Source organism: Pavona decussata, unplaced genomic scaffold (assembly GCF_977016875.1).
Source record: "Pavona decussata unplaced genomic scaffold, jaPavDecu1.1 SCAFFOLD_143, whole genome shotgun sequence".
Taxonomy (NCBI): Eukaryota; Metazoa; Cnidaria; class Anthozoa; order Scleractinia; family Agariciidae; genus Pavona; species Pavona decussata.
The window spans coordinates 2,237,248-2,263,792 of NW_028145556.1; the positions used below are offsets into that span (position 1 = coordinate 2,237,248).

Here is a 26,545-nt window from a genome sequence, read left to right on the forward strand (position 1 = left end):
AAACCACAGCGGCACCCAACAGATCATTTCGGTAAATTATCTGTTCGGAAGGCCCTTCATCCCCTACAATTTTCTGAAGGGAATTTTCACTTCGAACTTTTGTGATATGGGAAATTTAAGGCCTAGTGGTTTCGGATTGATAAAAATGTCGTTTCGGGTACCGAAAAAAGGTCAGCTAAGATTTTCGGAAAGGAAATAAGACCTAAGTTTGGACAAAGATGCCGTAGTAATTTCGAAAAGACTCAGGTTGCCCTAAAATGACCGAACAGATAAAAATATTATAGCGCCGCCTAAAATGGACCTACAGAGCCTTATAGGCACTCCAGATAGCCTCAAATGACGTTTCAAAGCATCTGAGAGAAAACTGTCGTTGGGTGCCCCTGAAACCATGCAAGTGGCGGTACTATATAGTGTTCAACAGCCTATACTATAGCAATCAGTGTGCAAATATATTAACTTGATTGTCCAAGCTTAGATTCAAAAGAGGGAATGACTCTACGTCATTTGATCTAAGTGAAATCAAGATATATCTTAAGGTAGTGTGTTATCATTCTTTAGTACTGTTAACACAAGAAAATTAAATATTAATGCATGTGACCTTAATTCTGAGTAGCATTATTTCAACTAGTCATGTGGTCGGAGACTTTAGTATAGACTTATAGCTTATAGCTAATGTTATGGGCTTCTCTGCAGTGCATTTCAGAGAGTATAGCTGAAGTTGGCATAAAGTTAAATGTAAAAAGTAGTATGCAGCTTGGGGGCTAAAGAAAGCACTTTGAAGCGCTTATCGTGACATAACTCTTATAAAAAGGGATTGGTAGAGACTTAGAGATTTTGTGTGCAGTGTATTATGTCTGCGTTTTGCCCTGCTATTGAAATGCGGAGGGCTAAAACATACACTGACTTTCTGGAGGCAAACAACGTATGAAATATAGTTTTCCTAAAAGAGGCCATTACTATACTGTTATGAAAGTGGAAGTCATTCGTCCAAATGTTGCTCCTTGTTTAAGAGAGATGTCCGCGAAGCAGCTCAAACCCAAGGTTTCCGTCGTGGGCAAACCGCCATCCGAAATTCAAAGAACAAAAGTGAGGATATGTTGTTGCATTAGACAAGTCCTATTCTTTCATAATTCTTTTATAGCTTTGCTACATCACAAAATTTGGTTTTCATGAAGCTACCATCAGAATCTTAACTAATAACTGCATGCCAGTTACAGAATATAGTATGGAAAATTGCCAATGAAAATAACTGTTTCGGTACGCTCCGGGAAAAAATCCACTGATGATTTCAGTCTAAGCTAGCGCAGTGACGGAAGAATCTTCTCCAAAACCCTCAATATGAACACTCTTTTCAATAAGCGGGAAAACACATAACATTTATCAGGTTGAAGTACTCAACCACTTTAGCCTGTTCCAGGTTCCGAGAGAGATGCGAAGGAGAGGGCGAGGGAAACGAAAACGAGATTGGCAGATGGAGCCTCAGAGCGGTACTTTGTTAAATCTAATCGGTTTAGCCGAATTAGAAGCAAAATGGCATTTCAAACAAATCGGTTGCTTTCGATCAGTGTGTGTTTTAGTCTACCGCTGAAAGTAAGTTACTGGAATTAAAGACAAAAAAAATAGGGAGTCTTGCTGTTTTATCTATGTTTTATAATTTAAGAATAGTGTTTTCACCATGATGACGTCACAGCGGCCATGTTGGTGTCCCAAACTAAACTTCTGGGAATTGAACTCTATTTTTATGCAAATGCTTTCTTTTGTTTCAGTAAACCAATATGGCCAGTAGTCACGTGAATGAAAACGCTCTATATAAAGAGTTCTGTCGGAAAAGCGAACTAAGCCTTGCGCGTGTTATTCTAAAAGAAAAATACCGCCACAAACATTGAGAAACTGAACGAAACAACGTGGACGTCTTTCACTGTCGCACGCGATACTTGAGTTGATTGCTCCTCATAATGGAAATTATGTAACCCAGGTATTGTATTTTACAAGTTTGCTTATTTATGCACTTGTACCATGTTTGATTTAGTTGTGCAATAAAGTATTTGATAGAAGTACAACGCGGCGTTTTGATTTTTCGTCCTCTGCAAAACAACAACGTGAAATGACAAAATTTAAGGTTTTATGGAGAACGTGAACGCATGATGATTAATTTTCCTTTCTCTTTTTGAACTTTAAAGGCGCCCCTACAACGTTAGCTCCTCGATAGTTCGGCTACATTGCACAACCTGAGAGAGTATAAATTATCGCGAATTTATTCAGAAGACGCGAAGGTAATTTTTTAAGTTTTGTCTTCGTCGTCGTCGTCGTCTCTGCTTCAAGTGCACATAACCCCCAAAATATTTTTCGCTTAAATAAATCTTTGCACCTGTTCGAACCGCATTGAGCCTTTTTGCGCCTTTTTTCGACCAAATCTTGACTTTTAATAAACTGATTTGCATTGTATTAAGTCTGTGAAAATGCATGCAAAGCAGTTTGTGACGTCAATGTAAGGAATAGACCCATGCCCCTTACCAGCTCGGTCATGGGACAGATGATGGCTAGATTTCGTAACTTTTACAGCTTATAAAAAGTCAAGATTTAGTTGAAAAAAGGCGCAAAAAGCTTAATGCGTTTCGAACAGGTGCTAAGATTTATTTAAGCGAAAAAAATTTGGGGGTTATGGGCACTTTAAGGTCCCTGATGATACACTCGAACCGTACGCAGACGAAGAATGGCTACTCAAGAAAATTAAGGCATGGGTCTGTAGTTATTTACTCAAAAAAGCAAGGGGGTGGTCAATCTTCTGAAGATTTAGCCGTAACGTCATAAGACTTTGGCAGCATAATATGCTTACAAATGTCAACATATTGACATACACAACTTATGTAAATTAGGTCACGTGACCTTTTACGGATGCAAAATTCAAGAAAACTTTTGAGCAAAAATGGCACCACTTTTTATTGTCTCCTGAAGGCTGCCGGTAGTTTTAAAACTTTACCACTGTTAGGCACTTCATTTCTGTGCCCGGACCTTTTTAAATATTCCCTCAATTTTGAAAATAAGCGGCTAATTTTACTTTGGAGGGACTGGGCACTAGTAAAAAATACCGTTTATTTTCAAAATTAAAGAAATATTCAAAAAGCCCGAGCACAGAAATGAAGTGCTTAACAGTGGCAAAGTCTTAAAACTACCGGCAGCCTTCAGGAGGCAATAAAAAGTGGTGCCATTTTTGCTCAAATGTTTTCATAAATGTCTCGGCCGCAACAGGTCACGTGACCTAATTTGCATAAGTTGTGTAGGTCAATATGTTGAAATTTGTAAGCATATTATGTTGCCAAAGTCTTACGACGTTACGGCTAAATGTTCAGAAGATTGACCACCCCCTTGCTTTTTTGAGTACGTAACTAGAGACCCATGTCTTAATTTTCTTGAGTAAAAAGATATCGCAAGGAACAAGAGGAGAAGCGACGACGAGAGGAAGATTTAACGAAACGCTTCGAGAATAGAGTGCGTGTTTGCGGTAAAGTTCTCACCTTGCATTTTGAGTACGCGCTCTTCATTATCATCGGTGAAAACTACGGCCAAGTACTCACATACAGTCGAACGAATTATTTTCCATGTAGGTGTACTTGTGGTTACTGTAGCCGTGATCTGCTACAGCCGTGATCTTGCAGCGAGTGCTACTGCTGCAAGGAACTCGAAGGCAATTGGGAAGCGCTGACTAGCGACAATGTTCTCGCGGAACTACAGGACTGTAGGGACACGTGTTGAACTGTGATAATAATAGCTTGTCGCGTTCACTCAAATTTCGGCAGTAAATTTAATTGTAGGATGGAAATTGTTAGCTTGTTCAATGAACAGGTTAATTTCCTTTTTGTCACTGTCCCACAGTGAGAAAATGTCATCAATAAAACGTTTCCATTCTATTGGTTTTGTTTTGCTTTGACTTATCAGTTTTGTTTCAATATCGGCCATATGTTTACCCAACGGCCATTTTTGTACCATTGCAGTTCCATGGGTCTGAAGATAATTGTTTCCAACAAATTGGAATGAATTTTCCTGAAGGATAAGTTTAAGTATTTCTTTGAGGTAGTGTGACGGTATAGGACGCTTATTGCCTCGTATGCTTTGCATAATGTTGTAATTCCCTCCTCCTGTGGTATATTTGTATACAAGCTTGTTGCACCCATTGATCCTAAGATAGTATCTTGAGAGACCTTGGTCTTTCCTATAAAGTTTACGAAATCCATTGTATCTTTTAGGCGCATACGTCTTGCGAAATGTTCGAAGTCTAACATAAGTTGGCGTCTAATGTAATTCTCGTCTGTCACCGGTGTCGGGACAAATTTGAGCCCTTTAGAAACGGTGAGGGTAAAAGGCGGAAAGAGTTTGCGGAATGGTATGTGGAATGGCGTGCAGAATGGCATAATTATGCGAAATACGATTTACGCGGGGAATAAATTAACTGAAGAGCGCGTCCTGTTTTCGCGCCAATTTTATAAGAGCAGCAGTTTTTTCGATGTTGCGGACTGCCACGTTATTTTTGTCAACCGAAGTCGCATGGAGTAAAGTGAACATGAAATTTAATTTACTACGGATTTACTCATAGTTCCTTGAATGCGAAAACTATAAACAGTTTTCATCGCTTTCTTTACCCTCACTTCTTCCAAATCAACAATCAGACGATCAAATCTTCGAATTGTTGTTAATAGTTAGCAAGAGTTCGCAGCATCAAAAAGCTGCTGCTCTTATAAAATTGGCGCGAAAACATGACGCGCTCTTCAGTTAATTTATTTCCCGCGTAAATCGTATTTTGCATAATTATGCCATTCCGCACGCTATTCCACATACCATTCAGCAAACTCTTTCCGCCTTTTACCCTCACCGCTTTAGAAACGCTAACAGGCTGTCGCTAAGTTCTTGGTGTGAACAATTCTTTATGAATTTCTCGTGTTTTTCTCTTTGTGTCTCAATCCTTTTTTTAGCCAATTTTTTTCTGCGCTATTTCCGCTTGTCATTTGTTTTGTGCCCCTTTTTATTTTGAATCCCCGTAGTGGTAGTTAGGTTTTCAGAGATAACACTGTTATACTTTTCAACATTTTTATTGTTTGGTTTGCAGAATTCTGCAACACATGTGTGTACAATATTTGTTTGAGCTCGTTGAATTCTTGCTGCAGTTTATCTACCTTATCTACATCGTGGCTTACAGTGTTTTCTGTGTTCGACGAGTGCCACTGTTCTCGCATCGATCTATTTACATCAGTGCTAGCATTTGTGCTAGTATTTTTTGAGAGCTTGGTCTCAACGAGACTTCGCGGATCTCACGATCTATGAGAATCTATGCCAAAAAAATTACGCCATATTTTATAAAACTTGCGACTGAGTTAACAGTGAGGTCAAACTATAAACCTCAGAAGGTTACAACGCTTAGAATGTCACAAGCGGGTGTGAATATTTATCGAGAGCTTACCATTCGCTTTTCCCTGCTCCTCTTCGAAGGTGGCTCTTGGTCTTCGTCTTCCTTTCGCTTAGCATGTTTTGAAGGATAAACACAAACGCCGATGTCATCCTACTTCAGTTCACGCTTTAAGTTTAAACCTGAATTCATCAGCCTTGTGAAATACTCGTCATTGAAGTGCATCGAGCACAAGGACGAAGTCTTTCCAGGCGTCCACATCTTCTTCCTCCGCTCCAGCATAAAATCGATCCATTTCTTTCGCCTCCTCAGTCTTTGCGGGCATGCGGTTCCAAAGAAAGGAATCCTGTGCATGCTTATTCCATTCGCTTCGTCTTTGATGTTTCCACATCTCGCTGCAACACATCTTTCCGGCATTTTCGAGAAACGTGCAGAAATACAGCGACTTGTTTTCAGTGAGATTCAGAGAAAGGCTGAGGTCACGTGTTCCTGAATCTACGTCACAGCTCTTGCTAAACCGAGAGGAGACTAATGCGAATGGTGGGCCAAAATGGCGGAAAGTTTGAACGTCTTATAAAATTCATTAAAAATTCGTGTTGAATGCAAATCAAAAATTTTTTTCACTAAAGTTTTTAGGTTGATGTTTAGATTCAGATGAGAAAATAAAAAAATTCCGTTATGGGCACCTGGCTTTGTTTAGTGACTATCGCGCGAATAATCCAGAGAGCCGCTCATTTGATAGAGAAAAGGGTGTTCTCTTAAAGAAATATCCGTGAGGGCAAAACTTTTATTTAGGCTAAAACACGCACATGAGAGTCGCGCGGGCCCACTATGGCGTCATTTTACTACAACTACCAGAATCCTTCAGTTTTTTTGTTTTTTTATGCTAATTAGAGCTATTGTTCTTTGCTCTTTACTGGGATTATAAAATTTGAATTTGAAAAGGAAAACGAAATGAATTCTGGTAGTTGTAGTCAAATGACGCCATCATGAAAATGGCCTATTGCTGGTTTTAATGCATATTAAAGCTGCAATACTATAGAGAGAGACTTCATCTTATATTGGTGAGACTGGCAGAAACTCAAATGTACTACTGACTGGACACAAACGAGCAACTAGAAATGGTGATATCAACAATCACATTGCCGAGCACCATTTACAAACGAACCACAGATTCGACTGGGACTCTGCCAAGTGCATTACTTACAGTAAAAATTACTATCAACGACTCACTCTGGAAAGCTGATTTACTAACTTAGAACAAACGCCACTCAACTGTTGCCTACAACTACTTGCACCATACAAACAACTTATTGACAACATCAACGAAACAGACAAAGAATAGACATTTTACTAACAAAAGACCCACGGACTTTTGACTAACAAAAGAAGGATCGAAACGCACCGATCACTTTTGACAGTCTTCACAGCCAATAACATCACGGCTTGCTGACAAACGACCAATAACATCTCGACTTCGTTGACCATGCTGAGTTCCACAATTCACTTGACTCTGAAGATGACTTCCGCTCAGGTTGTCGAAACGTCAGTCAAAGTCACTCCAAACAGTCCTTCACTAGACAAGGCTACACTTACCCGGATGATCATAATTTACGTACTTATGACATGACTCCTGGGTTCAAACCATTTACAGTGGTACTTAAAATGTTTCATCTTTTTACATTTTAATTAAATAACTAAAAAATAACCAGGTTTTTGTAAAGTGGATTCAGGGCGAAATGAAATAGCTACAAAGTAAAAATTCACATCATTTCGATCCAACCAGGCGTGGTGAAGATCTTACAAAAATCCATAGAGCCGTTCAGAGAAACGGAAAACAAAGACTCTTCAAATTCCAAGAGCGTTTGCCGAGAACCACGTTACTCCGTCAATTTTCTGTTTCGGCACCCCTTGCCATGCTCTCCCAAGATTCATGAATAGGGACGAAAATGCAGTTCGGAAACAAGCCCAAGATAACGTACGTTTCTGTCTTTTTAGACGCTAAATAATTTAGGGAACAGTTCTCTGTTTCACAAATGTAATTGATGCTGTAAGCAGCTTTCTGCAAATCCTATCTGGCCTTATTTTGCTCTTCCAACGACATTTTTTGTACGTTCTTGAACATTGTTGTTCGCAATCCAATCCAAATTTCTGCGGCGATTTAGGCCTGGCGAATACTTATTCACCGATAAAGGAACGTTAGGTTTCCTGGACACGTGGGAAAGACCGAAAGACAAAGAAACCGAAAATGAAGTAGTTCAACCTCTACAACACGAATATCACACAGAAGCTTATCAGGGGTGTAGCTGGGATTTTTCAAAGGGGGAAGGGGTCACACTTTTTCACACCCATTGAACTTGGGCTTTATTTTCTATCTGACACTCTTTATCGTTGTTGTTGAACAGAAGCATGCGACGAGGATACAAGACCGGGGATAGTCGATAAAACAACGGCACCAGCGGCCGCTGTTACGTTTGTGTTGCTTTAAAAATTTTTAGTTGTTTTGATAGATCTTATGTAAGAAACAACATGACCACAAAGAGACAGCCAGGTCTGGCAATAATGAACATACACTATGGCAGAGCGATCGACATTGATGCGATCATCAACATCTTTGCCACTCATCATTTACGCCGACTCTTACTAAAAAACTCATGAGTTTTGAGACTAAAATAGAGTAATTTGTGTAACATTTAGCTTAACTCATCAAGATGCTGCTGTTTTTTTAGGCTTGTCATCCCGCTCAATACTCATCAAAAACAAACGTACGAATTCCTAGCTTCCAAACGTAACAAAACTAACCCCCAAACGTAAGAATTACTAACCCCCAAACGTAAGAATTACTAACCCCCAAACGTAAGAATTACTAACCCCCAAACGTAAGAAAACTAACCCCCAAACGTAAGAATTACTAACCCCCAAACGTAAGAATTACTAACCCCCAAACGTAAGAATTACTAACCCCCAAACGTAAGAAAACTAACCCCCAAACGTAAGAATTACTAACCCCCAAACGTAAGAAAACTAACCCCCAAACGTAAGAATTACTAACCCCCAAACGTAAGAATTCTTAACTCACAAAAGTAAGAAAGCTAACCCCTAAACGTAAGAATTCCTAACCCCCAAAACGTAAAAAAACTAACCCCCAAACGTAACAAAACTAACCCCAAAACGTAACAATTCCTAACCCCCAAACGTAACAATTCCTAAGCCCCAAACGTAATAAAACTAACCCCCAAACGTAAGAAAACTAACCCCCGAACGTATCCATTCCTAACCTCCAAACGTAACAAAACTAACGCCCAAACGTAAGAAAACTAACCCCCGAACGTAAGAATTCCCAACCCCCAAACGTAAGAAAAGTAACCCCGAAACGTAAGAATTCCTAAATCCCAAACTTAGAAAACTAACCACCAAACGTAAGAATTCCTAACCCCCGAACGTAAGAATTCCTAACCCCAAAAAACAAGTTTACTAACCCCCAAACGTAAGAAATTTAACCCCCGAACGTATCAATTCCTAACCTCCAAACGTAAGAAAACTAACCCCCAAACGTAAAAATTCCCCACACCCAAACGTAACATTTCCAAACCCCCAAACGTAAGAAAATTAACCCCTAAAAATAAGAAATCCTAATCCCCAAACGTAATAAAACTAACCCCCAAACCTAAGAAATTTAACCCCCAAACGTAACAAAACTAACCCCTAAACGTAAGAATTCCATACCCCAAACGTAAAAAAATTAACCCCAAACGTAAGAATTACTAACCCCTAAACGTAAGAATTCCTAACCCCCAAATGTAACAATTCCTAACCCCCAAACGTAAGAACTCTAACCCCCAAACGTAAGAATTACTAACCCTTGAACGTAAGTAAAAAATTACCCCAAACGCAAGAATTCCATACCCCAAACGTAAAAATATTAACCCCAAACGTAAGAATTACTAACCCAAAACGTAAGAAAACTAACCCCTAAACGTAAGAATTCCTAACCCCAAAACGCAACAATTTCTAACCCCTAAACGTAATAAAACTAACCCCCAAACGAATGAGAATCTAACCCCCAAAAGTAAAAAAACAAACCCCCAAACATAAGATTTACTAACCCCCAAGAGTAAAAAAACTAACCCCCAACCATAACAATTCCTAAGCCCCAAACGTAAGAAAACTAACCCCCAAACATAAGAATTACTAACCCCCAAGAGTAAAAAGACTAACCCCCAACTTTAACAATTCCTTAGCCCCAAACGTAAGAACCTAACCCCCAAACATAAGAATTTCTAACCCCCAAACGTAAGAAAACTAACCCCCAAACGTAAAAATTACTAACCCTAAAACTTAAGAAAACTAACCCCCTAAAATACGAATTCCTAACCCCCAAACGTAAAAATTCCTAACCCACAAACGTAAAAAAACTTACCCCCAAACGTAAGAACTTTTAACTCACAAACGTAAGAAAATTAACCCCTAAACGTAACAATTCTTCACCTCCAAACGTAAGAAATTTAACCCCCAAACGTAAGAATTCCTCACACCCAAACGTAAGAAAACTAACCACCAACGTAAGATTTCCAAACCCCAAACGTAAGAAAATTAACCCCTGAAATTAGGAATTCCTAACCTCCAAACGTAATACAACTAACCACCAAACGTAAGAATTCCTAAACCCAAACGTAATAAAATAAAACCCCAAACGTAAGAATTACTAGCCCCTAAACGGGAACACTAACCCCCAAACGTAAGAATTCCTAACCCCCAAACGCAACAATTTTTAAGCCCCAAACGTAAGAAAACTAACCCCCAAACGTAAAACTTCCTAACCCCCAAACGTAGGAAAACTAACCCCTAAAGGTAAGAATTAAAAAAATCCAGACGTAAGAAAACTAACCCCCAAACGTAAGAAAACTAACCCTCGAACGTATCAATTCCTAACCTCCAAACGTAACAAAACTAACCCCCAAACGTAAGAAAACTAATCCCTGAACGCAAGAATTCCTAACCCCCAAACGTAAGAAAACTAACCCCGAAACGTGAGAATTCCTAAATCCCAAACTTAAGAAAACTAATCACCAAACTTAAGAATTCCTAACCCCCAGACGTAAGAATTCCTAACCCCTGAACGTAAGAAGACTAACCCCCGAACGTAAGAATTCCTAATCCCAAAAGGCAAGTTTACTAACCCCCAAACGTAATAGTTACTAAACCCCAAACGTAAGAAAACTAACCCCAGAACGTATCAATTCTTAACCTCCAAACATAAGAAATCTAATCCCCAAACGTAACAATTCTTCATCTCCAAACGTAAGAAATTTAACCCCCCAACGTAAGAATTCCTCACACCCAAACGTAACAAAACTAACCACCAAACGTAAGATTTCCAAACCCCCGAACGTAAGAAAATTAACCCCTGAAAATAAGAATTCCTAATCCCCAAAGGTAATACAACTAACCCCCAAAACGTAAAAATGCCTAAATCCGAACGTAATAAAATAAAACCCCAAACGTCAGAATTACTAACCCCCAAACGAGAACGCTTACCCCCAAACGTAAGAGTCCCTAACCCCCAAACGTAACGATGCTTAAGCCCCAAACGTAAAACTTCCTAACCCGCAAACGTAAGAATTCCCAGTCCCAAAACGTAAGAAAAATAACCCGCAAATGTAAGAATTACTAACCCCCAAACGTAGGAAAACTAACCCCTAAACGTAAAAAATAATAACCCCCAAACGTAAGAAAACTAACCCCCAAACGAAAGAAAACTAACCCCCGAACGTATCAATTCCTAACCTCCAAAAGTAACAAAACTAACCCCCAAACGTAAGAATTCCTAACCCCCAAACGTAAGAAAACTAACCCCCAAAGGTAAGAATTCTTAAATCACAAACTTAAGAAAACTAACCACCAAACGTAAGAATTCCTAACCCCTAAAGGCAAGTTCACTAACCCCCAAACGTAAGAGTTACTAAACCCCAAACGTAAGAAAACTAACCCCCAAACGTAACGATTCTTTACCTCCAAACGTAAGAAATTTAACCCCAAAACGTAAGAACTCTAAACCCCAATCGTAAGAATTACTAACCCTTGAAAGTAAGAAAAATCCCCAAACGTAAGAATTCCTAACCCCAAACGTCATAAAATTAACCCCAAACGTAAGAAAACTAACCCCTAAACGCAAGAATTCCTAACCCCAAAACGCAACAATTTCTAACCCCTAAACGTAAGGAAAACTAACCCCCAAACGTATGAGATTCTAACTCCCAAAAGTAAGGAAACTAACCCCCAAACGTAAGAATTACTAAACCCCAAGAGTAAGAAAGCCAACCCCCAACCATAACAATTCCTAAGCCCCAAACGTAAGAAAACTAGCCCCCGCACGTGAGAATTCCTAACCCCTAAACGTAAGAAATCTAACCCCCAATCGAAAAAAAACTAACCGCCAAACGTAAGAAATCTAACCCCCGAACCTAAAAATTCCTAACGCTTAAACGTTTTAACGTAGGAATTCCTAACCCCCAAACGTAACAAATTTTAAGCCCAAACGTAACAAAAATTAACACCCAAACGTAAGAATTCCTAACCCCCAAAAGTAAGAAAACTAGCCACCAAACGTAAGAATTCCTAACCCCCAAACGTGAGAATTTCTAACCACCAAACGTAAGAATTCCTAACCCCCAAACGTAAGAAATCTATCCCTCAAACGTAAGACTTCGTAACCCCCAAACGTAAAAAATCTCACCCCAAAACGTAAGAATTCCTAACCCCCAAACGTAAGAAAACTAACCGCCGAACCTAACAATTCCTAACCCTCAAACGTAAGAAAACTGACCCCAAAAAGTAAGACTTCCTAACCCTCAAACGTAAGAATTCCTAACCTTCAAACGTAAGAAAACTAACCCCACATCGTAAGAATTCCAAACCCAAAACGTAAGAAAACTAACCTCCAAACGTAAAATAAACTTACCCTTAAACGTAAGAATTACTAACCCCCAAACGTAAAAAAACTATCCCCCAAACGTAAGAACTTTTAACCCCAAACGTAAAAAAACTAACCACCAAAAGTAAGAATTCGTAACCTCCAAACCTAACAATTCCAATCCCCTAAACGTAAGAAAACTAACCTCCAAACGTAAGAAAATCAACCACCGAACGTAAGTATTCCGAGCCCACAAACGTAAGAAATCTAACCTTCAAACGTAAGACTTCCTAACCCCTAAACGTAAGAAATCTAACCCCAAAACGTAAGAATTCCTAACCCCTAATGGTAAGAAAACTAACCCCCAAACGTAAGAATTCCTAACACCCAAACTTAAGAATTCTTAACCCCTGAACGTAAGACAACTAAACTCCAAACGTAAGACTTCCTAACCCCCAAACGTAAGAATTCCTAATCCTCAAACATAAGAATTCCTAACCTTTAAACGCAAGAAAACTAACCCTAAATCGCAAGAATTCCTAACCCAAAACGTAAGAAATCTAACCTTCAAACGTAAGAATTCCTAACTCCCGAACGTGAGAAAACTAACCCCCAAACGTAAGATTTCCTAACCTCCAAACGTAAAAAAACTTACCCTTAAACGTAAGAATTACTAACCCCAAACCTAAAAAAACTAACCCCCGAACGTAACAATTCCTAACCCCCAAACGTAACAATTCCTAACCCCTAAACGTAAGAAAACCAACCCCCGAACGTAAGTATTCCTACCCCCAAACGTAAGAAAACTAACCCCCACACGTTAGAAATCTAACCCCCAAACGGATAACTTCCTAACCCCTAAACGTAAGAAATCTAACCCCAAAATGTAAGAATTCCTAACCCCTAATGGTAAGAAAACTAACCCCCAAACATAAGAATTCCTAACACCCAAACGTAAGACGACTAAACTCCAAACGTAAGAATTACTAACCCCCAAACGTAAGTAAAGAGAGCCCAGAACATTAGAATTCCCAACCTCCAAACGTAAGGAATCTAACCTCCAAACTTAAGACTTCCTAACCCCCAAACGTAACAAATTTAACCACCAAATGTAAGACTTCCCAACCCCCAAACGTAGGAAATCTAACTTTCCATGTAAGAATTCCTAACCAACAAACGTAACAAATCTAACTCTCAAACGTAAGAATTTTTAAACCCCAAACATTAGAAAACTAACCCCCAAACGTAAGAATTACTAACCCCCAAACGTAAGAAAACTAACCCCCAAACGTAAGAATTACTAACCCCCAAACGTAAGAATTACTAACCCCCAAACGTAAGAATTACTAACCCCCAAACGTAAGAAAACTAACCCCCAAACGTAAGAATTACTAACCCCCAAACGTAAGAATTACTAACCCCCAAACGTAAGAAAACTAACCCCCAAACGTAAGAATTACTAACCCCCAAACGTAAGAATTCCTAACTCACAAAAGTAAGAAAGCTAACCCCTAAACGTAAGAATTCCTAACCCCCAAAACGTAAAAAAACTAACCCCCAAACGTAAAAAAACTAACCCCCAAACGTAACAATTCCTAAGCCCCAAACGTAATAAAACTAACCCCCAAACGTAAGAAAACTAACCCCCGAACGTATCCATTCCTAACCTCCAAACGTAACAAAACTAACGCCCAAACGTAAGAAAACTAACCCCCGAACGTAAGAATTCCCAACCCCCAAACGTAAGAAAAATAACCCCGAAACGTAAGAATTCCTAAATCCCAAACTTAGAAAACTAACCACCAAACGTAAGAATTCCTAACCCCCGAACGTAAGAATTCCTAACCCCAAAAAACAAGTTTACTAACCCCCAAACGTAAGAAATTTAACCCCCGAACGTATCAATTCCTAACCTCCAAACGTAAGAAAACTAACCCCCAAACGTAAAAATTCCCCACACCCAAACGTAAGAAAACTAACCACCAAACGTAACATTTCCAAACCCCCAAACGTAAGAAAATTAACCCCTAAAAATAAGAAATCCTAATCCCCAAACGTAATAACACTAACCCCCAAACCTAAGAAATTTAACCCCCAAACGTAACAAAACTAACCCCTAAACGTAAGAATTCCATACCCCAAACGTAAAAAAATTAACCCCAAACGTAAGAATTACTAACCCCTAAACGTAAGAATTCCTAACCCCCAAATGTAACAATTCCTAACCCCCAAACGTAAGAACTCTAACCCCCAAACGTAAGAATTACTAACCCTTGAACGTAAGTAAAAAATTACCCCAAACGCAAGAATTCCATACCCCAAACGTAAAAATATTAACCCCAAACGTAAGAATTACTAACCCAAAACGTAAGAAAACTAACCCCTAAACGTAAGAATTCCTAACCCCAAAACGCAACAATTTCTAACCCCTAAACGTAATAAAACTAACCCCCAAACGAATGAGAATCTAACCCCCAAAAGTAAAAAAACTAACCCCCAAACATAAGATTTACTAACCCCCAAGAGTAAAAAAACTAACCCCCAACCATAACAATTCCTAAGCCCCAAACGTAAGAAAACTAACCCCCAAACATAAGAATTACTAACCCCCAAGAGTAAAAAGACTAACCCCAACTTTAACAATTCCTTAGCCCCAAACGTAAGAACCTAACCCCCAAACATAAGAATTTCTAACCCCCAAACGTAAGAAAACTAACCCCCAAACGTAAAAATTACTAACCCTAAAACTTAAGAAAACTAAACCCCTAAAATACGAATTCCTAACCCCCAAACGTAAGAATTCCTAACCCACAAACGTAAAAAAACTTACCCCCAAACGTAAGAACTTTTAACTCACAAACGTACGAAAATTAACCCCTAAACGTAACAATTCTTCACCTCCAAACGTAAGAAATTTAACCCCCAAACGTAAGAATTCCTCACACCCAAACGTAAGAAAACTAACCACCAACGTAAGATTTCCAAACCCCAAACGTAAGAAAATTAACCCCTAAAATTAGGAATTCCTAACCCCCAAACGTAATACAACTAACCACCAAACGTAAGAATTCCTAAACCCAAACGTAATAAAATAAAACCCCAAACGTAAGAATTACTAGCCCCTAAACGAGAACACTAACCCCCAAACGTAAGAATTCCTAACCCCCAAACGCAACAATTTTTAAGCCCCAAACGTAAGAAAACTAACCCCCAAACGTAAGAATTCCCAGTCCCAAAACGTAAGAAAACTAACCCGCAAACGTAAAAATTACTAACCCCCATACGTAGGAAAACTAACCCCTAAAGGTAAGAATTAAAAAAATCCAGACGTAAGAAAACTAACCCCCAAACGTAAGAAAACTAACCCTCGAACGTATCAATTCCTAACCTCCAAACGTAACAAAACTAACCCCCAAACGTAAGAAAACTAATCCCTGAACGCAAGAATTCCTAACCCCCAAAACGTAAGAAAACTAACCCCGAAACGTGAGAATTCCTAAATCCCAAACTTAAGAAAACTAATCACCAAACTTAAGAATTCCTAACCCCCAGACGTAAGAATTCCTAACCCCTGAACGTAAGAAGACCAACCCCCGAACGTAAGAATTCCTAATCCCAAAAGGCAAGTTTACTAACCCCCAAACGTAATAGTTACTAAACCCCAAACGTAAGAAAACTAACCCCAGAACGTATCAATTCTTAACCTCCAAACATAAGAAATCTAATCCCCAAACGTAACAATTCTTCATCTCCAAACGTAAGAAATTTAACCCCCCAACGTAAGAATTCCTCACACCCAAACGTAACAAAACTAACCACCAAACGTAAGATTTCCAAACCCCCGAACGTAAGAAAATTAACCCCTGAAAATAAGAATTCCTAATCCCCAAAGGTAATACAACTAACCCCCAAAACGTAAAAATGCCTAAATCCGAACGTAATAAAATAAAACCCCAAACGTCAGAATTACTAACCCCCAAACGAGAACGCTTACCCCCAAACGTAAGAGTCCCTAACCCCCAAACGTAACGATGCTTAAGCCCCAAACGTAAAACTTCCTAACCCGCAAACGTAAGAATTCCCAGTCCCAAAACGTAAGAAAAATAACCCGCAAATGTAAGAATTACCAACCCCCAAACGTAGGAAAACTAACCCCTAAACGTAAAAATTAATAACCCCCAAACGTAAGAAAACTAACCCCCAAACGAAAGAAAACTAACCCCCGAACGTATCAATTCCTAACCTCCAAAAGTAACAAAACTAACCTCCAAACGTAATAAAACTAACCCCCAAACGTAAGAAAACTAACCCCCAAAGGTAAGAATTCTTAAATCACAAACTTAAGAAAACTAACCACCAAACGTAAGAATTCCTAACCCCTAAAGGCAAGTTCACTAACCCCCAAACGTAAGAGTTACTAAACCCCAAACGTAAGAAAACTAACCCCCAAACGTAACGATTCTTTACCTCCAAACGTAAGAAATTTAACCCCCAAACGTAAGAACTCTAACCCCCAATCGTAAGAATTACTAACCCTTGAAAGTAAGAAAAATCCCCAAACGTAAGAATTCCTAACCCCAAACGTCATAAAATTAACCCCAAACGTAAGAAAACTAACCCCTAAACGCAAGAATTCCTAACCCCAAAACGCAACAATTTCTAACCCCTAAACGTAAGGAAAACTAACCCCTAAACGTATGAGATTCTAACTCCCAAAAGTAAGGAAACTAACCCCCAAACGTAAGAATTACTAAACCCCAAGAGTAAGAAAGCCAACCCCCAACCATAACAATTCCTAAGCCCCAAACGTAAGAAAACTAGCCCCCGCACGTGAGAATTCCTAACCCCTAAACGTAAGAAATCTAACCCCCAATCGAAAAAAAACTAACCGCCAAACGTAAGAAATCTAACCCCCGAACCTAAAAATTCCTAACGCTTAAACGTTTTAACGTAGGAATTCCTAACCCCCAAACGTAACAAATTTTAAGCCCAAACGTAACAAAAATTAACACCCAAACGTAAGAATTCCTAACCCCCAAAAGTAAGAAAACTAGCCACCAAACGTAAGAATTCCTAACCCCCAAACGTGAGAATTTCTAACCACCAAACGTAAGAATTCCTAACCCCCAAACGTAAGAAATCTATCCCTCAAACGTAAGACTTCGTAACCCCCAAACGTAAAAAATCTCACCCCAAAACGTAAGAATTCCTAACCCCCAAACGTAAGAAAACTAACCGCCGAACCTAACAATTCCTAACCCTCAAACGTAAGAAAACTGACCCCAAAAAGTAAGACTTCCTAACCCTCAAACGTAAGAATTCCTAACCTTCAAACGTAAGAAAACTAACCCCCCATCGTAAGAATTCCAAACCCAAAACGTAAGAAAACTAACCTCCAAACGTAAGATTTCCTAACCTCCAAACGTAAAATAAACTTACCCTTAAACGTAAGAATTACTAACCCCCAAATGTATAAAAACTAACCCTCAAACGTAAGATTTCCTAAGCCCCAAACGTAATAAAACTATCCCCCAAACGTAAGAACTTTTAACCCCAAACGTAAAAAAACTAACCACCAAACGTAATAATTCGTAACCTCCAAACCTAACAATTCCAATCCCCTAAACGTAAGAAAACTAACCTCCAAACGTAAGAAAATAAACCACTGAACGTAAGTATTCCGAGCCCACAAACGTAAGAAATCTAACCTTCAAACGTAAGACTTCCTAACCCCTAAACGTAAGAAATCTAACCCCAAAACGTCAGAATTCCTAACCCCTAATGGTAAGAAAACTAACCCCCAAACGTAAGAAAACTAACCCCCACACGTTAGAAATCTAACCCCCAAACGGATAACTTCCTAACCCCTAAACGTAAGAAATCTAACCCCAAAATGTAAGAATTCCTAACCCCTAATGGTAAGAAAACTAACCCCCAAACATAAGAATTCCTAACACCCAAACGTAAGACGACTAAACTCCAAACGTAAGAATTACTAACCCCCAAACGTAAGTAAAGTGAGCCCCGAACATTAGAATTCCCAACCTCCAAACGTAAGGAATCTAACCTCCAAACTTAAGACTTCCTAACCCCCAAACGTAACAAATTTAACCACCAAATGTAAGACTTCCCAACCCCCAAACGTAGAAAATCTAACTTTCCATGTAAGAATTCCTAACCAACAAACGTAAGAAATCTAACTCTCAAACGTAAGAATTTTTAAACCCCAAACATTAGAAAACTAACCACCAAACGTAAGAATTCCTAACCCCTAAAGGTAAGACAACTAACCCCCAAACTTACGATTTCCTAACCCCCGAATATAAGAAAACAAACACCCAAAGGTAAGAATTACTAACCCCTAAACTTAACAAAACTAACCCCCAGACTCAAGAATTCTTAACCCACAAATAAAGCAAACTAACCCCAAAACGTAAGAATTCTTAGCCCCGAAAGGTAACAAAACTAACCCGCAAACGTAAGAATTCCTAACCCCAAAACGTAAAAAATTCTAAGCCTCCAAACGTTAGAAAACTAACCACCAAACGTAAGAATTACTAACCCAAAACGTAAGAAAACAAACCCTCAAACATAAGAATTCTCAACCCCCAAACGTAACAATTCCCAAGCCCCAAACGTAAGAAAACTAATCCCCAAAACTAAGAATTACTTACCCCATAACGTAAGAAAACTAACCTCCGAACCTAAGACTTCCTAACTCCTAAATGTAAGAAATCTAACCCCCAAACGTTAGAAATCTAACCCCTGAACGTAAGAATTCTTAACCCCCAAAACGTAAGAATTACTAACCACCAACCATGAAAACAAAACTTACCCCCAAACGATAGAAATTTAACCCCAAACGTAAGAATTCCTAACCCCCAAACGTAAAAAACTAACCCCCAAACAGAAGAAAATTAACCCCCAAACGTAAGAATTACTAACCCCCAAACGTCAAAAAACAAACCCCCAAACATAACAATTCCTAAGTTCCAAACGTAAGAAAACTAACCCCCAAACGTAAGAAAAGTAAACCCTTAACGTAAGAATTCCTAACCCCCAAACGTAACAATTCCTAAGCCCCAAACGTAAGAAAACTAACCCCCAAACGTAAGAATTACTAACCACCAAACGTAAGGAAACTAACCCCCAAACAAAAGAAATTTAACCCCAAACGTAAGAATTCCTAACCCCCCAAGGTAAGAAAAGTAACCACCAAAAGTAAGAATTCCTAACCCCCAAACGTAACAATTCCTAAGCCTCAAACGTAAGAAAACTAACCCCCAAACGTAAGAATTACTAACCACCAAACGTAAGAAAACTAAACCCCAAAGAAAAGAAATTTAACCCCAAACGTAAGAATTCCTAACCCCCCAAACGTAACAATTCCTAAGTTCCAAACGTAAAAAAACTAACCCCCAAACGTAAGAATTACTAACCACCAAACGTAAAAAAAAAACTAACCCCAAAACGATAGAAATTTAACCCCAAACGTAAGAATTCCTAACTCCTAAACGTCAAAAAACTAACCCCCAAACGTAAGAATTCCTAACCCCCAAACATAAGAAGACTAACCCCCAAACGAAAGAATTACTAACACCCAAACTTAAGAATTCTTAACCCCCAAGCTTAGGAAAACTAGCCCCCAAACGTAAGAACTCCTAACCCCCAAACGTAAGAACGACTAACATCCAAACGTAAAAAACTAAACTCAGAACGTAAGAATTTCTAACCCCCCAACATAAGAAATCTAATCCCCAAACGAAAGAAATCTAACCGCCAAACGTAAAAAATCTAACCCCCAAAACTAAGAATTCTTAACCCGTAAACGTAAGAAAACTAACTTTGAAATGTAAAAATTCTTAACCCCCCAACGTAAAAAAACTAACCCCCAAACGTAAGAATTCTTAGCTCAAAAACGTAACAAATTTTAAGCCCCAAAAGTAAGAAACCTAACCCCCAAACGTAAGAAAACTAACCACCGAACGTAAATATTCCTAACCCTCAAACGTAAGAAATCTAACCCTCAAATATAAGAGTTCCTAGCCCTTAAACGTAAGAAATCTAACCAACAACGTAAGAATTCCTAACCACCAAACGTAAGAATTCCTAACCTCCAAATGCAAGAAAACTAACCCCCAATCGTAAGAATTCCTAACTCCAAACGTAAGAAAACTAACCCCCAAACGTAATAATTCCTAACTTCCAAACGTAAAAAAACCACCCTTAAACGTAACATCTCCTAACCCCCAAACGTAAAAAATCCCTTACCTTCAAACATAAGAAAACCAACCCCCGAATGTAAGTATTCCTTACCCCCAATCGTAAGAAATATAACCAGCAAACATAAGGCTTCCTAACTCCCAAACGTAAGAAATGTAGCCCAAAAACGTAAAAATTCCTAACACTTAAACTTAAGAATTCTTAACCCCCAAACGTAAGAAATCTCACCCCAAACGTAAAAATTGCTAACCCCCATACGTAAGAAAACTAACCCCCAAATGTAAGAATTCCCAACCCCAAAACGTTAGAAAACTAACAACCAGACGTAAGAATTCCTAAACCCTAAACGTAAGAAAACTAACCCCCAAACGTAAGAATTCCTAACACCCAAAATTAAGAATTCTTAACCCCCAAACGTAAGACGGCTAAACTCCAAACGTAAGAATTACTAACCCCCAAACGTAAGAAGAGTGAGCCCCAAACATTAGAATTCCCAACGTCCAAACATAAGGAATCTAACCTCCAAACTGAAGACTTCCTAACCCCCAAACGTAACAAATTTAACCACCAAATGTAAGACTTCCTAACCCCCAGACGTAAAAAATCTAACCCTCCGTGTAAGAATTCCTAACCAACAAACGTAAGAAATCTGACTCTCAAACGTAAGAATTTTTAAACCCCAAACATTAGAAAACTAACCCCCAAACATAAGAATTACTAACCCCCAAACGTAAGAAAACTAACCCCCAAACGTAACAATTCCTAACCCCCAAACTTAAGAATTAGTAACCCTTAATTGTGAGAATTCCTCACCCCCAAACGTAACAATTCCTAACCCCCGAAGGTAAGAATTCTTAACCCTCAAACGTAAGACAACTAACCCCTAGACGTAAGAAAACTAACCCCATTCGTAACAATTCCTAATCCCCAAACGTAAGAAATCTATCCCTCAAACGTAAGACGTCCTAACCCCAAAAAGTGAGAAATCTAACCGCCCAACGTAAGAAAACTAACCCCCAAACGTAAGAAATCGTAACTCTCAAACGTAAGATTTCCTAACCTCCAAACGTAAAAGAAACTTACCCTTAAACGTAAAAATTACTGACCCCCAAACGTAAAAAAACTAACCTCCGAACGTAACAATTCTCAAGCCCCAAACGTTACAAAACTAACCCCCAAACGTAAGACTTCCTAACCTCCAAACGTAAAAAATCTAACCCTCCATGTAAGAATTCCTAACCAACAAACGTAAGAAATCTAACTCTCAAACGTAGAAATTACTAAGCCCCAAACGTAAGAAAACTAACCCCCAAACGTAAGAATTCCTAAACCCCAAACATTAGAAAACTAACCACCAAACGTAAGAATTCCTAACCCCTAAAGGTAAGACAACTAACCCCCAAACGTAAGAATTACTAACCCCCAAATGTAAGAAAACTAACCCCCAAACGTAACAATTCCTAACCCCCGAAGGTAAGAATTCTTAACCCTCAAACGTAAGACAACTAACCCCTAGACGTAAGAAAACTAACCCCATTCGTAACAATTCCTAATCCCCAAACGTAAGAAATCTATCCCTCAAACGTAAGACGTCCTAACCCCAAAAAGTGAGAAATCTAACCGCCCAACGTAAGAAAACTAACCCCCAAACGTAAGAAATCGTAACTCTCAAACGTAAGATTTCCTAACCTCCAAACGTAAAAGAAACTTACCCTTAAACGTAAAAATTACTGACCCCCAAACGTAAAAAAACTAACCTCCGAACGTAACAATTCTCAAGCCCCAAATGTTACAAAACTAACCCCCAAACGTAAGACTTCCTAACCTCCAAACGTAAAAAATCTAACCCTCCATGTAAGAAATCCTAACCAACAAACGTAAGAAATCTAACTCTCAAACGTAGAAATTACTAAGCCCCAAACGTAAGAAAACTAACCCCCAAACGTAAGAATTCCTAAACCCCAAACATTAGAAAACTAACCACCAAACGTAAGAATTCCTAACCCCTAAAGGTAAGAAAACTAACCCCCAAACGTAACAATTCCTAACCCCCGAAGGTAAGAATTCTTAACCCTCAAACGTAAGACAACTAACCCCTAGACGTAAGAAAACTAACCCCATTCGTAACAATTCCTAATCCCCAAACGTAAGAAATCTATCCCTCAAACGTAAGACGTCCTAACCCCAAAAAGTGAGAAATCTAACCGCCCAACGTAAGAAAACTAACCCCCAAACGTAAGAAATCGTAACTCTCAAACGTAAGATTTCCTAACCTCCAAACGTAAAAGAAACTTACCCTTAAACGTAAAAATTACTGACCCCCAAACGTAAAAAAACTAACCTCCGAACGTAACAATTCTCAAGCCCCAAACGTTACAAAACTAACCCCCAAACGTAAGACTTCCTAACCTCCAAACGTAAAAAATCTAACCCTCCATGTAAGAATTCCTAACCAACAAACGTAAGAAATCTAACTCTCAAACGTAGAAATTACTAAGCCCCAAACGTAAGAAAACTAACCCCCAAACGTAAGAATTCCTAAACCCCAAACATTAGAAAACTAACCACCAAACGTAAGAATTCCTAACCCCTAAAGGTAAGAAAACTAACCCCCAAACGTAACAATTCCTAACCCCCGAAGGTAAGAATTCTTAACCCTCAAACGTAAGACAACTAACCCCTAGACGTAAGAAAACTAACCCCATTCGTAACAATTCCTAATCCCCAAACGTAAGAAATCTATCCCTTAAACGTAAGACGTCCTAACCCCAAAAAGTGAGAAATCTAACCGCCCAACGTAAGAAAACTAACCCCCAAACGTAAGAAATCGTAACTCTCAAACGTAAGATTTCCTAACCTCCAAACGTAAAAGAAACTTACCCTTCAACGTAAAAATTACTGACCCCCAAACGTAAAAAAACTAACCTCCGAACGTAACAATTCTCAAGCCCCAAACGTTACAAAACTAACCCCCAAACGTAAGACTTCCTAACCTCAAACGTAAAAAATCTAACCCTCCATGTAAGAATTCCTAACCAACAAACGTAAGAAAACTAACCCCCAAACGTAAGAATTCCTAAACCCCAAACATTAGAAAACTAACCACCAAACGTAAGAATTCCTAACCCCTAAAGGTAAGACAACTAACCCCCAAACGTAAGAATTACTAACCCCCAAATGTAAGAAAACTAACCCCCAAACGTAACAATTCCTAACCCCCAAACGTAACAATTCCTAACCCCCGAAAGTAAGAATTCTTAATCCTCAAACGTAAGACAACTAACCCCTAGACGTAAGAAAACTAACCCTATTCGTAAGAATTCCTAATCCCAAAACGTAAGAAATCTAACCCTAAAACGTAAGACTTTCTAACCCCGAAAAGTGAGAAATCTAACCGCCCAACGTAAAAAAACTAACCCCGAAACCTAAGAACTCCTAACCCCCAAACGTGAAAATTCCTAACCCCCGCACGCAAGAAATGTAACCCCCAAACGTAAGACTTCCTAATCCTCAAACATAAGAACTCTTACTTCTAAATGTAAGAATTACCAACCCATAAACTTAAGCAAACTAACCCCCAAACGTGAGAAAACTAACACCCAAATGTAAGATTTCCTAACCCACAAATATATAAGAAAACAAACACCCAAACGTAAGAATTACTAACCCCTAAACTTAAGAAAACTAACCGCCAGACTCAAGAATTCTGAACCCACAAATAAAACTAACTACCCCCAAAACGTAAGAAAACTAACCCCATTCGTAACAATTCCTAATCCCCAAACGTAAGAAATCTATCCCTGAAACAAACTAACCCCAAAACGTAAGAATTCTTAGCCCCCAAACGTAACAAAACTAACCCGCAAACGTAAGAATTCCTAACCCCAAGACGTAAACAATTCTAAGCCCTCAAACGTAAGAAAACTAACCACCAAACGTAAGAATTACTAACCCCAAATGAAGAAAACTAACCCTTAAACATAAGAATTCTCAACCCCCAAACGTAACAATTCCTAAGCCCCAAACGTAAGAAAACTAACCCCTAAACCTAAGAATTACTTACCCCATAACGTAAGAAAACTAACCTCCGAACCTAAGACTTCCTAACTCCTAAATGTAAGAAATCTAACCCCCAAACGTAAGACTTTCTAACCCCGAAAAGTGAGAAATCTAACCACCCAACGTAAAAAAACTAACCCCGAAACCTAAGAAGTCCTAACCCCCAAACGTGAAAATTCCTAACCCCCGCACGCAAGAAATGTAACCCCCAAACGTAAGACTTCCTAATCCTCAAACATAAGAACTCTTACTTCTAAATGTAAGAATTACTAACCCATAAACTTAAGCAAACTAACCCCGGGACGTAAGAATTTTTAACCCCCAAACGTGAGAAAACTAACACCCAAACGTACGATTTCCTAACCCCCGAATATAAGAAACCAAACACCCAAACGTAAGAATTACTAACCCCTAAACTTAAGAAGACTAACCGCCAGACTCAAGAATTCTTAACCCACAAATGAAACAAACTAACCCCAAAACGTAAGAATTCTTAGCCCCCAAACGTAACAAAACTAACCCGCAAACGTAAGAATTCCTAACCCCAAAACGTAAAAAATTCTAAGCTCCCAAACGTAAGAAAAAACTAACCACCAAACAATTACTTACCCCATAACGTAAGAAAACTAACCTCCGAACCTAACACTTCCTAGCTCCTAAATGTAAGAAATCTAACCCCCAAACGTAAGACCTCCTAACTCCCAACCGTAAGAAATCTAACCCCTAAACGTAAGAATTCTTAACCACCAAGCGTAAGAATTACTAACCACCAACCATGAAAACAAAACTTACCCCCAAACGATAGAAATTTAACCCCAAACGTAAGAACTCCTAACCCCCAAAAGTAAAAAACTAACCCCCAAACAGAAGAAAATTAACCCCCAAACGTAAGAATTACTAACCCTCAAACGTAAAAAAACAAACCCCCAAACATGACAATTCCTAAGTTTCAAACGTAAGAAAACTAACCCCCAAACGTAAGGAGACTAAACCCTTAACGTAAGAATTCCTAACCCCCAAAAGTAACAATTCCTAAGCCTCAAACGTAAGAAAACTAACCCCCAAACGTAAGAATTACTAACCACCGAACGTAAGAAAACTAAACCCCAAAAAAACGAAATTTAACCCCAAACGTAAGAATTCCTAACTCCCCGAAGTAAGAAAACTAACCACCAAACGTAAGAATTCCTAACCCCCAAACGTAACAATTCCTAAGTTCCAAACGTAAGAAAACTAACCCCCAAACGAAAGAAATCTAACCGCCAAACGTAAAAAATCTCACCCCCCAAACCTAGGAATTCTTAACCCGTGAACGTTAGAAAAATAACCTTTAAACGTAAAAATTCTTAACCCCCCAACGTACAAACACTAACCCCCAAACGTAAGAATTCTTAACTCAAAAACGTAACAGATTTTAAGCCCCAAACGTAAGAAAATTAACCCCCAAACGTAACAATTCCTAACCCCCAAAAGTAAGAAAACTAACCCCCAATCGTAAGAATTCCTAACCATAAACGTAAAAAACTAACCCCCAAATGAAAGAATTCCTAACCCTTAAAAGTGAGAAAACTAAACCCTAAACGTAAGAATTCCTAACTTCCAAACGTACGAATTCCTAACAACGAAACGTAAGAATTCTTATCCCTCAAAGGTAAGAAATCTAACCCCTAAACATAAGAATTCTTAACCCCGAAAACGTAAGAATTCCTAACCACCAACCGTGAAAAAACCTTCCCCCAAACGAGAGAAATTTAACCCCAAACGTAAGAATTCCTAACCCCCAAACGTAAAAAAACTAATCCCTAAACGTAAGAACTCCTAACCCCCAAACATAAGAAAACTAACCCCCAAACGTAAGAAAACAAACCCCCAAACTTAAGAATTCCTAACCCCCAAACAAAACAATTCCTAAGTTACAAACGTAAGAAAACTAACCTTCAAACGTGAGAATT

At 38.9% G+C, this 26,545-nt stretch overlaps 2 protein-coding genes across 4 annotated transcripts in view; one reads left to right on the forward strand and one right to left on the reverse strand.

The window, feature by feature from the left end:
* LOC146466561 (uncharacterized) overlaps positions 1-26,545 on the reverse strand; it is a 187,374-nt gene that overhangs the window by 77,712 nt on the left and 83,117 nt on the right. The window lies entirely within an intron of this gene.
* Positions 1-26,545, forward strand: part of LOC146466562 (uncharacterized) — a 145,970-nt gene that overhangs the window by 61,946 nt on the left and 57,479 nt on the right. The window lies entirely within an intron of this gene.